Source organism: Apium graveolens, chromosome 5, assembly GCF_009905375.1.
Source record: "Apium graveolens cultivar Ventura chromosome 5, ASM990537v1, whole genome shotgun sequence".
Classification (NCBI taxonomy): Eukaryota; Viridiplantae; Streptophyta; class Magnoliopsida; order Apiales; family Apiaceae; genus Apium; species Apium graveolens.
In genome coordinates this window covers 141,394,546-141,410,326 of record NC_133651.1, presented here as the reverse complement: position 1 = coordinate 141,410,326, position 15,781 = coordinate 141,394,546, and positions in this window count along the sequence as shown.

Here is a 15,781-nt window from a genome sequence, read left to right as displayed (position 1 = left end):
TGTTTGGTAACTATCTCATCCAAGTATAACTTAACTAGCCTTTCCAATGAATACCTTTCATTAATCGGAAGGAAATGCGCCGACTTAGTCAATCTATCAATGATTACCCAAATAGCATCGTGATTTGCTCTCGTCTTTGGCAATCCCACTACAAAATCCATAGCAATCTCTTCCCATTTCCACTGGGGAATCTCCAAAGGTTGTAACAATCCACTCGGTCGTTGATGCTCTGCTTTCACCGTTTGACACACGTGACACTTACTTACCCAATTGGCAAATCCTTCTTCATTCCTGGCCACCAAAATTTTTTCTTCAAATCCTGGTACATCTTGGTACTACCAGGGTGGATAGAAAACCTAGAATTATGAGCTTCCTGCAATACTTCGTTCTTCAATCCGTTACATTAGGAATCCAAACTCTGGACGAAAATCTATACAAACCTTGACTATCTTTTTGAGTACATAACTCTTCTCCTGTCAAAGTATCCAACTCTTGCTCCATAACTCCTTCTTGACACCTTTTGATCTTTTCCATCAATGCTGGCTGGAAAGTAACTTCATATAGTTGCTCCTGACTTTCATTAGGTACTCGAACTTCAATTTCCATTATTTCCAAGTCTTGTGCCAACTCTTCCGCAATCTTAACCATATTCAGCCTTTCCTTCCTACTCAAGGCATCAGCCACTATATTGGCTTTACCTGGGTGATAGTTAATCGAACAATCGTAATCTTTAATCAACTCCAACCACCTTCTATGTCTCATGTTCAGATCTTTCTGCGTAAATATGTACTTCAGGCTCTTATGATCTGTGTAAATATCGCATTTCTCTCCATATAAGTAGTGACGCCATAATTTTAAAGCAAATACTATAGCCGCCAATAATTTAAGCAGAAAAGAAAGATTTAAAATACTAACTGCATCGCCATAATTTTTTAAGGAAATGGAAAAGTTAGAAATTGAAGTCAAAATTCCCAACCTGACGATCGAGAAATTTCATGAAATGCAAGTTCAACCCGAGTTGATAGAAAAGATTCGACGATGCCAAGAAATGGAGATGGCGGAAAAGAAGTCGGAGCTAACTGGTGAGGAAGTATTGAGTCCAAAGGACAAGAGATTTGCATCTAGGATTTGGGTCCCCAACGTGCCAGAATTGAAGGAGGAAATTCTAAACGAAGCTCATAACTCAAGATACTCCATACACCCAGGAAGCACAAAGATGTATCAAGATATTAAGAGAAATTATTGGTGGCCCAACATGAAGAGAGAAATTGCAGAATGGGTCAACAAGTTCCTAACCTATTAACGAATCAAAGCAGAACATCAGAAGCCAAGCGGACTACTTCAACCTTTGGAGATACCCGAATGGAAATGGGAAAGCATTACTATGGATTTCATCGTCGATTTACCCCGAACCAAAGCTAACCATGACATGATATAGGTTATAGTGGACCGACTAATGAAATCAGCTCACTTCTTGCCTATTAACGAAAGATATACGGTGGAAAAACTTGTTGGCATATACCTGAAGGAAATCGTTGTTAGACACGGAGTTCCAGTTGCAATAGTATCTGACCGTGACGATCGTTTCACCTCGAGATTTTGGAAAAGCTTTCCGGAGTGTCTTGGAACCAAGTTGAATCTGAGTACTACATATCATCCACAGACCGATGAACAAAGTGAAAGAACGATTCAGACATTAAAAGACATGTTAAGAGCGTATGTGCTGGATTTTATAGGAAGCTGGGACGATCATTTACCCCTTGTCGAGTTTTCCTACAATAATAGCTATCACGCCAGCATCGGAATGGCACCATACGAAGCTTTGTACGGTCGGAAATGCAGATCACCTGTGTGTTGGGATGAAGTTGGAGAAAGAAGGATATACGGACCAGAACTGATACAACAGACTCAACAGACCATAGAGGTAATCTAGAAAAGAATAGTCACTGCCCAGGATCGATAAAAGAAATACGCTGATCTAGGAAGAAAATATAAGGAATTTGAAGTTGGTGACAAAGTTTTGCTGAAAATTTCACCATGGAAAGGAATAATAAGATTTGGGAAAAAGGGGAAATTAAGTCCTAGATATATCGGACCATTCGAGATTCTAAAGCGGGTCAGGATAGTGCCGTACCAACTAGCGCTACCCCCAAACTTACAACATATACATGATGTTTTCCATATATCTGTCTTGAATACCTATCATCCTGACAACCGACATGTCCTCAACTACGAGGCAATTGAGATAGAATCAGATCTGACCTATGAAGAACAACCAGTGCAGATACTTGATAGGAAGGTCCAAGAGTTAAGAAATAAGAAGATCAAGATGGTCAAGGTATTATGGAAGAACAATCAATAGAAGAAGCTACTTGGGAAAAAGAGGACGAGATGCGAAAGAATTATCCTGAGTTGTTTAGCAATAGTCTCAATTCTGAGGACGGAATCTTATAAGGGGGGAGAATGTAACAACCGTACTTTATATTTCCCTACTTAATATAAATGTGACTTGCAAAGTTTGGTCAATCGTTTACTTTATTTTATTTTATTTAAATTTTGTTTTGAGAAGAAAATAATTAGATAATTGCTTAGAATCGATGCGTCAAATATTTAAGTGGCAAGTTAAACCATAGCGTTTATTGAGACAATTATAGTTATAATAATAATAATGATAATAATAATAATAATAAACAGTTATATTGAGTGACATTATTTATAAATAATATAATTGAAAAAAATAACTATAAAATAGCAAGCAAACTAAACTCTCAAATAATTGAGAGCGATATTGAGGTTTTAAAATATGGATCCGCAAGATATTAGCTATATATATATAATAATATGTTAAGCAAAAGATAGTTTAGAAATAATGAAATTCTAGTTGGAGCGGAAAACAAAATAATAAATAGATATCTCATAATCATTATTGTTGGGAAATATTGATGGAAAGTATGAAATAAAATATGTAAATTATTTTTGAACTCTAAAGCGAGCATTTTTTTAAAATAAAATATTGTTTTAAAAGAGTGTCTCTTTTTATAAATATTTTCCAATAAGTTAACCTCGAATATTTTCCTTTAAAATTCTATAGTATACTCGATTATTTATTTGTATTTTATCTAGAGAAAAAATATTTTTTACAACTCTATTATTAGGATAGAAAATATTCTTATTTTTGTACAAGATATTTTTAAGGGAAGAATTTAGAGAGAGGTAGTTATTGGAAATTAGATATGTTGTAAATTACTAATAAACTAATAAAGATATTTTGGGGGAGGGAGAAGATATTTTGAGAATATACTAATAAAATATTGGAAGATATTTTGTCGAGAGAAATCTAGAAACTAAGATTTTTTTAGGACAAATCTAGAACCAAAATATCTTCAAGGCTAAATAATAAAATAATAGAGATATTTTTAGAAGCATTCTCTAGAAGGTCCTACACCATTCTCTAACAATTACTAGGAGATATAAATAGCTTGGGTGAGAGGACATATTTCATTTTTTTCAAGCACTAAATATATAAGTATTAAAGAGTTATATAATATATATATATAAATATATTAAATCAAAGGAGAAATCAAGGTTAGTAGAAGGGTTAATTGAAGATCAAGAGGAGATTTTCGGGTGTTCTAGTTTCAAGAAATTTTGGAAAGAAAAAAAAAGAGAGAGGAGTCTAATTGTGGAAAGCTGCTTGATCAAATTCTCAAATAAGATAAATTCATTTACTTTTATTCTTATTATATTTTTTTTAGATATCTCTATATATGATAGAATTACTTAATTAAGGCTCTATAGTAGTTAATGAATTAGGGATTTATATTTAATTCTATTGATTCCAATTTAATTAGAATAATTTATGCCAAAAATAAAGGCGGTGGTGGCGGGTGGCTGGTCGGAGACGATGAAAATAAAGGGGGAGAGGAGAGATTTTGGTGAGTGGGTGAGAGTTAATTGAGAAGAGAGATTTCGGTGAGTGGGTGAGAGTTAATTGAGAGGAGGGAGTTGTGGTTGCGTGATGTTGGTATAGGGGAAGTTGGATGACGGCGGAGCCACCACCGACGTGGTGGTGGTGTTCGGCATTTGCAGCGGAGAAAGAGGGAGAGAGAAAACAGCCGCGAGAGAGAGACAAAGAGGAGAGGAGAGGAGACGACCGGAAAAATTCAAGGTTCGCCGGAATTTTTGTTCGGAGTTGATTTTTTAAAAATGGGCTTGGGCAATCAGTAGATCGGGTCATGGGTAATATTTTTGTGTGATTTGTTCGGAGTTTTGAAAGGGGGGTGGTGGTGATGGAAGTCAAGGGTTGAGGGGAAAGAGACAAGGGTAAATTAGTAAAATGATAAAACGAAAATGGTAAGTAGAATTAAGTCAAAACAGAAAATAGAAAGAATAATAAAAGGAAAGTAATAAAATATTAAAAGGGAGTGAGTATGGAATTTAAAATTTTGTTATAAAAGGAAAGTAAATAAAAGTATATGGGAGAAAGAATTTAAAATAGAATAATGGATTCAAATAGAAGTTTAAAATGTTAAGGATAAATTAATTTTTATGGGAAACAATATTAAATAATGGTTAAGAACAAAATATGTTAGAGAATATTAAAAATAAATTATTAGAGGCGAGGATAAAAATATAATAATAAGGTGTAAAGAATCTGTTTTAATAATGGGTATTTAAAATATATTATTTTTCCAAGTAATAGGAATCCATCGAATAAGTCAAATAAATCTGAATATTTAGAGTAATGGCGTAAGAACCGCAACTAATTTATTAATATTTATTTGTGATAGTAAATTCAGTGAGAGGAGCCTTAAAACAGAGGGTGAAAAATATTATTTCTGGAAAGTGTGAGTGCATATTAGCTGGAAATTCAGGCAAGTATATTCTGTTTCTATCTTAATTTATTTTGAAAGTGTGTTGTTTAATATTGCTTATTTTTGAAATTATTATTATTTCGTCAATGTATTCCGGACTTTTGTCAATTTGTTTCTTAAGTTATTTATTGCTAGTTCCTGCAATTATACTCAACACTCTAATTTGAAATATTGTCATTTTTTTAAAATTTATTTATATTATATATAGTTATACTCAACAATGGATTTCAAGCTTCAATATATTTTTGGAATTTCAAATTTAAATAACAACCACTGGTGAAAATATTTTTATTAACGATCTTCTTACAATTATATTCATTGATATTAAACTATTATTAGTATTACTGGAAAAAGTTGTTGATTACACCTAATTACCTCGACTACGATCGTTGTGTGAACATTCTTGCTCATCGAGTTGGATCCATTGTTCGAATCAACTTAAAGTATATATGATATTTTGATACTAAATATATATATATATATTGGTGTATGTATTATATTAATTAAAGGTTTTTCAAATCATGACTACGATTTCATTATAATATTATATAAATAATTATATTCAAACTAATTATCTCTATATAGCATGATATTTAAAAATCATCTCGTTGGTATATTACAACAGCGTTATTGAAATTTTTCCTTGGAATTGATTTCCCTCAATTGTTCGAGGTAATCACCTCTTTCGCCAACTATCGGGTACATAGTTCATATCGGTAAATTCTATTCGATTCCATTATAAAGAGCCGACCTATTGTTCAGGTCTGGACTATTATTGTTATGAAAAATATCTTCAGTTTTTCTCTAAAATAATTCAAATGTGTGAGATTTTTGTGGAATGAATTCCTCCTAACTGGTCAACGCGGTTTAACCCGCGGAAGTTGAAAATAACTCGCACAACCGTCAAGACAGAGACGGAGTGGTTATTTGGATAAATATATTTTATCGGCTCAAATGTAGCCGAGGGTTGAGACGTCAACCCCTTTAGGCCGGCCATATTAATGTATGTTTGTGAGCTGTACTACGAGCCGTGATCGGGCAAGTGTAAGTTCTCGGGTGAAGGTGCTTGGCGATAGTTGATCGCATTGCTGTGGCACTGAGGGGGAAAATGACCAGTTACTGATAAATTGTTGAGCATTGCCAATTTCGAGAATTCTACTGTTGTGTGAGTAAATTTGATAAATGATTTATATGTATGTTGTTGATATTTTGCACTCATCCCCTATCGCTTTGTATTGAATAGTTTTGGTAAATTTCTAATTTTATTGTTGAACTGGATATACTTGCTGAGCATATTATGCTCACCCTTGTGTTATATTATTATTCTTAAACAGTAAAGTGTGAGGAAGGAAATGACGAACAATTAGTCAGAGCTCGGAAAGGCAAGGCACTCACAAGGTGTAATTCGGAGTAGACAGTACCTAATATAATTATCGGGTTGTCATAGTCACCTATATAAATATATTTGTAAGACTTGTACTCTCGGTATGTAATTATAATAAGACAGTGTGATGAAAGATCTTGAGACTTATGGGGAATGGAATCCCATCTCTTTAATAAAATATATTATATGTATGGAATAAATTGTGCAGGTACAGAGCATGGTATCGTAACGACCTAAATCCAGGTAAGGTCGGTTTGGGGGCGTTTCAGTAAAACTAAGTGTGTTTTCATGTCTTGGGGTTCGAGTGGATATTTTACTCGACTCAATATTTTATTTGTGTCAGAAATAGTATATGGTATTTTAACCGCGTTCACCCGGGCATAGGGTGAGGTTTAAAAATATTTAAAAAAAGTTATATTTTATAGCTATTTTGTTATATGTTAAATGAATAATAATATGTTTAATATTATTTAAAATGTGGTTGGCCATGATTTAACATGCGGTGGATTTGTATGTGGTCCTGTAAGGACCAAAGCATTTTTTGGATACTCATTACGTGTTTAAAATGCATTTATATGAAATTACCCGCAATCTGAACGTGTGTTAAAGTGCGTTTTTATCGAGATACTTATTTTATCTCGTTTTACGGGCATTTGCATATATTATATGTGTTGTCAGGATTTACTATTAATCTAGAAAGTATTTTGGTTTCATAAAAATTATCGGATCAGGCCCCTATCAAGATGTCAAACCCCTCAAAAATTGTATTTTCATTTTTATAAAATCGTGGGACTTTCACATATATTATATTTTCACATTTTTGGAATATTCATAATTTTTGGAAAATTTTGGTATAAATTTTATATTTATTTGAATAAATATTATCCTCGTTAATTATTAATTTTGAGCTAATTGATTTGAATTGATTTTAGTTAAAAAATACAAAAACGTGTAATGAAACTAACCTACCCCCCCCCCCACCCCCACCCCCACCCCCCACACCTGGCACCCCCCTCCCCTCTCTGAAAGGAATATATCCTAAGTCCAATCATGTATTAGGATTTAGGAATAACTTCCTCTGTAATCTGTTTTGATTTCATTGATATTAATAAAAGACTTGTTTTGTTTTTATTACGGGCTCTATCTATTTAAGTGTTTAAATAAGATATACCATAGTTTAGAGTAAAGCTTTTTATGGATTATGATGAGATCATAATAGTGAGACCTAAAAGATGATAACTCTAAACTTAAATAGTTCCTGGTCGTAGGATTACTAACTGGTAATTAATAATCCGCAAAGATCGGTACATACTATGCTTGCTTCATTATGAAGGATGTCTGTTCTCATAGACATTTGTGTGGTGACACTATAGCTAGTATGTAGGTGCTTATTATAGAATAAGTTCACTGAACATGACTCGCCCAACTGAACAACTGATGGAGTTCACTCACGTGTCAGCAATTGTTCACATAGTGATAGTTGTACAAGTATCCTTAGACTTGAGGTCATCATAGTCATCTTGTGTACACTGAACTATGCTTTGGTTAGTTCTTAGTCTCCAGGGACAATTATTAGGGCTCTACTGGGTATAGGAATTTGTACACGAAGATAGTGTATGATCAATAAAGGATCTACCCCTTCTAGTGAAGGAAGCGAATGTTCAAGGCTGATCCACTTATGCTAGTTCAGGAATCTCTGGCCAGAGTAAATGAAATTAGAAAGGAGTTTCTAATTTGCATAGAACTACGCATAGTAAATGGTAAGCAAGTGATTGAATTAGATAGGCTTGACACGAGATCCATGCCTTGTATTTAATCGAGACATTATAGGGTATAAGGAGTTTATTGTACGGTAACTATTCACTGAATAGGTTCTTGGTATTCTAAGCAGTGAATTCATATTATCCGGATAGTCGCGATATGCTGAGAGGTATCCCTCACGATGTAGAATAAATGTGATTAATTAATTAATCATATTTAATAAATTAGAGAATTTATATAAATAATGATAAAATAGTTTTATTATTATTTATTTCTACTATCAGCTTAATATTGAACCTACAGGGTCACACCATAAAAAGAGAATGATTTAATGGTGGAGGAATTAATTAATAATGGCTAATAATTATTTATTTGTGAAATAAATAATTAATTGGAAAATTTATTTATTGATTAAATGAGATTCAATTAATTATAAATTAATTAAGAAAAGTTCTTAATATTCTTAATTAAAGGATTTAATTTTTGGAAATTAAATCAAGAGAAAGAATTATTTCTAAAGTGTTTAGAAAAAAGGATTAATAATTAAAAGGTGTTTTAATTATTAATGAGAATAATAAATGGGATAATAATAATATTATTTATGGGAAAATTTCAGCTGAAAATTTTGCCTATAAATATATTATTATAGACCCTATTTTTATTAAAAAACCCCAAAACCCAAAAAGTTTGGAAAACCCAATTCTCTCCACCTCCTTCCTCCTCCTTCCTCCTCCTTAACATCGTTTTCTTGGTGGATATCGGTGGAGTGCTTCACACTTGAGGAGCAACTGCTAAGGATCTCTGATCGTTGTCTCCGAATTATTTTAAAGGTTAGATCTGATCCCTATGTTTTTACCACGATTTATATGCTTTTATTTGGATTTTGTATGTTAAAAAGTGTTTTGCCATGCCCCCGCTGCATTTAAAATCCAACACCCCCCCCCCGTATCTTTCCCCCACTCGCAGTCCCCTTCCCTTTCTCTCTTATCTCCCTCTCTTCTGTCTCTCCTCTTTCCTATATTTATATACTTTTAATCTTCAAAAATTTATATCTCCCAAACCGTCCGTCCAAATTTCAATTGTTATATATAAAAATGATCAGTGCTTTGATACATACGCATACGTATATATTGCGAGATTTTAGGAAGAAAATTTGCGAGGTATATTTTCATTTTAATTTATTTTCGGGGCATAGAAAAAGGAATTTGACGGTTTTGATTACTCTACATGGCGTTTCAGTGTGTGTATGTCTATGGCTATGAATTTCGTATTCTCTAGAGATATTTTTCAGACATCAGATAATCTCTTAGGGTGATCAGAATTTATATTGGGTAACGATTTCGAAATTCCGCTTTTGTACTTGGGTATATTATAACATGTTAGTATTTATATATTTATTTCATAATTTTTAGAGGTTGTTGTATAAGTCGCTTTTGGCCATATTTTTCGTTTCTGGCGTGTTTGAAAGGAATATGTCCTAAGTCCAATCATGTATTAGGATTTAGGAATAACTTTTTATGTAATCTGTTTTGATTTCATTGATATTAATAAAAGACTTGTTTTGTTTTTATTACGAGCTTTATCTATTTAAGTGTTTAAATAAGATATACCATAGTTTAGAGTAAAGGTTTTTATGGATTATGATGAGATCATAATAGTGAGACCTAAAAGATGATAACTCTAAACTTAAATAGTTCCTGGTCGTAGGATTACTAACTGGTAATTAATAATCCGCAAAGATCGGTACATACTATGCTTGCTTCATTATGAAGGATGTCTGTTCTCATAGACATTTATGTGGTGACACTATAACTAGTATGTAGGTGCTTATTATAGAATAAGTTCACTGAACATGACTCGCCCAACTGAACAACTGATGGAGTTCACTCACGTGTCAGCAGTTGTTCACATAGTGATAGTTGTATAAGTATCCTTAGACTTGAGGTCATCATAGTCATCTTGTGTACACTGAACTATGCTTTGGTTTAGTTTTTAGTCTCCAGGGACAATTATTAGGGCTCTACTGGGTATAGGAATTTGTACACGAAGATAGTGTATGATCAATAAAGGATCTACCCCTTCCAGTGAAGGAAGCGAATGTTCAAGGCTAATCCACTTATGCTAGTTCAGGAATCTCTGGCCAGAGTAAATGAAATTAGAAAGGAGTTTCTGAATTGCATAGAACTAAGCATAGTAAATGGTAAGCAAGTGATTAAATTAGATAGGCTTGACACGAGATCCATGCCTTGTATTTAATCGGGACATTGTAGGGTAGAAGGGGTTTATTGTACGGTAACTATTCACTGAATAGGTTCTTGGTATTCTAAGCAGTGAATTCATATTATCCGGATAGTCGCGATATGCTGAGAAGTATCCCTCACGATGTAGAATAAATGTGATTAATTAATTAATCATATTTAATAAATTAGAGAATTTATATAAATAATGATAAAATAGTTTTATTATTATTTATTTCTACTACCGGCTTAATATTAAACCTACAGGGTCACACCATAAAAAGAGAATGATTTAATGGTGGAGGAATTAATTAATAATGGCTAATATTATGTATTTATGAATTAAATAATTAATTGGCAAATTTAATAATTGATTAAATGAGATTTAATTGATTATAAATTAATTAAGAAAAGTTCTTAATATTATTAATTAAGGATTTAATTTTTGGAAATTAAATCAAGAGAGAGAATTATTTCTAAAGTGTTTAGAAAAAGAATTAATAATTAAAAGGTGTTTTAATTATTAATGAGAATAATAAATGGGTTAATAATAATAATATTTATGGGAAAATTTCAGCTGAAAATTTTGCCTATAAATATACTATTATAAACCCTATTTTTATTCTAACCTAAGAACCCCAATTTTTAGAAAAACCTAATTCTCTCCACCTCCTCCTCCTCCTTAACGTCGTTTTCTTGGTGGATACTGTGACGGCCTCAACTCCGGGGTCTGGAGTTGACGTCACCAACAACAATAATAACAATCATAATTCAGCCTAACTCATTAATAATACATATACTACGACCCCTTTACCAAGACCTTTTCCAGGTTTAAGTATGACTTAGGTTGCTCAACTAACACAACTCAAATTACCTTACACAATCCTGATCACTAATTCAATGCAACAACTCAACAGACCTCATCTGGTCTGAACACAACTACCTCAGAGGAGTCTAACTCGAAAGGAGCTGGAACTCTGCCCTGACTATCGCGCAATAATCACGTAGGCATCTGCAATACATATATAAAACATTCTGCAAGGGTGAGCAATCAATTGCTCAGCAGTACCACTATATGAATAACAAGTAAAATAGTTTAAAGTAAAACAGTTATGGGAACAGAATTCATAACTTGCCAGAAACATGTAAAACATATATAAACTGGATATTTAAAACTAGCATGCTCTGTAAAACAAGATCAACAGTCGTGTGCTGTGCATAAACAAAACAACAGTTAAATTTTAACATGCTATTTCCATTTTCAAACCTTCCGTTGCATTACAGGAACCATAAAATCATCTGCCCCGTTACGGGGACCCAAAATCATTTGTTCCGTTACGGGAACCATAAAACTTGTCCCATCGCAGGACCTATAAAACTTGTTCCTCTCCGGGAGCGTCAAAATCACTTTGATTTGTTAAACAATTTCAAAACTGAATCAATCAAATCTATTGGACGTTTAACGAGTGAAGATAGCTGATCAGTCTACCCTCACCGGACAGCGACTAGCGGCCGTCCAGAAATAGAATGTGTTCAGGAACTTGGGAAAAGACTAGCTAGGTCTTTCCCCCACGCTGGACTAATCGGTTAAACAGAATGCCAATCCAATTAGCCACTTACGCAACCTCATGCTGGGCCGTTACCGAATAACGGGCCTCTTACGCAACTCCAATAGATCAACTGAATTCCCTTTTTGGCTCTTTCCAAAATTCCACGACATAGGTGGATCAAAACCTTCCACGACATAGGTGGATTAAAACAGTCTCTTTATCCAGTTTCCAAAATCACTGTCACCTATCTCTTTTTAAAACCATTCTATCACAGCACACTATTCAAAACTCTTTTCATTTAAATCACATTTAGAGATAGGTGTTTTCAGAAGTTACTTTTCCCCAAAACATAATTTTAACAACATTTTCAAATACGGGGGATACGTAACTTAAAGCATTTATGTTCCATTACGAGAATAAAACATTTAGCTATTCATACGCACTGAACCATAAAAGAATGGTCAGGGGTACTTGCCTTGCAGAGCTTTACAACTGATACTAATTGACTCTGAGCCGGCTCGGACGCTCAGGCTTTATCGCTTTACTTATTTGACTATCCTGGATCCGACTTCAACGTTCAGGTCCTTTGCTTAGAACCTTGCTACGCTTGTCGACTATCATTAGGTTATCTTTAGTTCGATATCACTTCTTGAGTCCTTTGACTAAAACCTATAGAGCCGAAATACCCTACGTTAGACGTCTAGGTATGCTTGACATAACCTCAGCATCAATTCTACCCAATGATATTCAAAGCCGACTCATAATTATATACATTATAATAACACATTCAACAATCAGGGTTCACGTTCTCGAGAAATCGGTTTGGTGTTCGTTTTCAGAAAACACGTATACTGGTCATTTTACGAAATTAGGGTTACTGGATTTTGACCGAACATTCACCACAACATACAATCAGGTTACGCACAAGATATATGTATATACTTACTTACACTCGTTCGACGCTTCGATAATTACAGGGTATGTCCCGAATTTCTGAATTTAATTTCCAAAAATTCGGGCAGCACCTCCACTGTTTATCGGCCTACCCGTCGAACAATTCGACGTCAAATCACAACAAACAATCCAACAATTTATTCCACCAATACAACCAAAATCCGTTTTACAAATCCCAAACAATGATTTAACCAACTAATTATTATTATTATTATTACAACTTATATTTATACTCGTATTTATTTATTAATTTGTAGGACTCAGAACAACGTCATCACCGTCCACCATCGGCTCGCCGAAGCTCATCGCCGACGGCGATAAAATTCGCGGGTTTTCAATTTTATCGAACTTCCTTCACGAATTTCCTCGATTACTATAATTTCATTCCCGTATAAAAATTATTTCATTTCATGAATTGCAATCAATTAACTTCTGCAGAGAATTAATAAATTAAATTAATAAAATAAAATTCCCACAGAATAGATAAACCAAGGCAGCAATCACAGGACACACGCGCGCGTAGGCGCAGTACCACCGCACCAAAATTACGCCACCCCACCTCACCGGAATCGGGAGGCAGCAGCGAACACGACACAAAGAAAACGGACACACACGCACACTGATTAGCATACACAGAACACATATACACATTCCAGCATATATACATATCCGTATGCATATAATCAAGCAAAATAATACAGAACGGAAACAACCAAGCCAACCAGAGTTCAGCGGCGGCTTACCGGAAAACCAGGGGTGAAATAAGAACGAAGTAACAGGGAAGGAACGGGGATGGGGAGAGGAGAGATGTAGGAGGAATCGAGAGATATAGAGCCGAGAGGGAGCAGGTGCAAATCGCACCATCAAAGAAAGAAAGAAACTAAAAATGGAAGCCCGGAAGAAGAGATACATGGTTGTATCTCTCTGTTATTTTTTTTATCCAATAAGCAGTTAACACGTCTCTGATAAAGCTGGGAAAACTTGACAAGTATACATAATATAGACACGAATCAATACAACGCACCACAGCCCTTTTTCTGATTCGATATTTAGCGATTTATCGAGCCAAGCCGTGCATAAAATAAATTCATAAAATTATGAAAATAGTCTTAAAATATTAAAAATATCCCGAAGTAAATAAAAACATAAGTTTCAAAATTTTAAAACAATTTTCGAAATACAATTTATACCCGCTTTTATCAATTAAACGAATCAACGCGCGGGTGAAATTAATCCCGAAAATTCCAAAAATAATTTTAAAATTCCCGGAATATTCTTAACTTAAATAAATATGAATTTCATAATTTTTGAAGAATTCGGGAATTAAATACAGATTTTACCAATAAATGCAATCAGAAAATCATATCGGGTTAAATAATTGATGAAATATTGATTTCTAAACTTTTAAAATCCCAAAAATAAATATTGAGATTATAAAGTCATAAAAACAATTTTAGAGACAATCCATATATTCACACAAATAAACTTGTATTAAATCCATTTTTAAAAGTGAAACAATTCAATACAAGTCCATAATTAATTATACGAACCACCCTGGACACCATAATTCACTCACATAGATAAAAGTAAAACAACACATAGCTGACAGGAGCTATACACATATATTATTCATTTAATAATTCCATATTTATTCTTTAATTAAATATAAAAGTATACGAGTCGTCACATCCTTCCCCCCCTTAAAAAGATTCTATCCTCAGAATCTGATCTAACTGAACAAGTGAGGATATTTGTCAAGCATATCTGATCTAACTTTTAGGTAGACTCTTCGACTCAAGGATTTATTCAAAGCATACTCACTATAGACATTAATTCATTACTAAGGACTCGCTCTTAACGATCTAGGATTTGGATCGATTATTCCATACAGAACAAATTTGGATGAGAGCCCATTGGCTCCTAATCAATGGCTTGATTCTGAATCAGATACATATCACCTTAATATTGATACACAAGACACATTATATATACTGCAACTGCAACAACCACGACAATTCAGAGGCAAGTTTACCTATATTTATCAATACCTTGAATGGTTCAACACAGTTAGGACTCTACTTGTCCCTTCTATTCAAACTTAACTAATCTCTTTCAAGGTAAAGCTTTTGCCTATACCACGATCCTTGTTCTATATATCCATATCCTTTCGATGCAAATCCGCTTTCTCTCTTTGTATATCCTGAGTTGTTTCAACTCTTTCCCGAGTACACCACCACACTCTTGATGTACTAATTTAATTCAAGACTTAACAATATCTCTACTTCCACTTTCTCTTACTAGGGTGAGGACCCACACTTATGTCCATACAACACTTCGCAAAGTAGAATTCTCTTACTAACATGATAATTATTATCATAGAAACTCAATCCATGGTAGGTGATTATCGCAGTTCACTTTTTAAACCCATCATATATATACTCTTCACATATCTTATATTGTCTGAATCATCTTCTCATTCTGACCCCCTGTTTAAGGGTGATAGGTAATACTGATTTTCAATTTAATTTCCAACATCCAATCACTTCTTACCCATTTCCATCAGTTAAGGCTGGGAAAATAATCTTATATACTAACTTCAATTTCCACAGTTTCCCATTCCTTTACCAATTTTTTTTTGCAATCTTAACCACATCTAATTATTTTTCTTTGCACAAGGCATAAACTACTACACTGACTTTACTTAGATGGTGGTTAGCAAAATACTCCAAATCTTTTGTTATTTTCAACCAAAATTCATATTTTAAAACTTACCGTATAATTGTTTCCCTTCTAATCTTCGTAGGGAAATCCTTGGGCATTCTACACAGACCTTCTTAATCCTTAGATAGCTGAGGATGTTATAAATAAAGACAATTTACTTATTCAAGTACTCCTTATCCACCATGTTCCTTGATTACTTATAGATAACTAATGCACTTATTACTCCACATTATATCACCAGAGATTACAATGCTCATAACTCATTTTGATCGCAATCTTTGACATGTCCTCAGGTTGGAC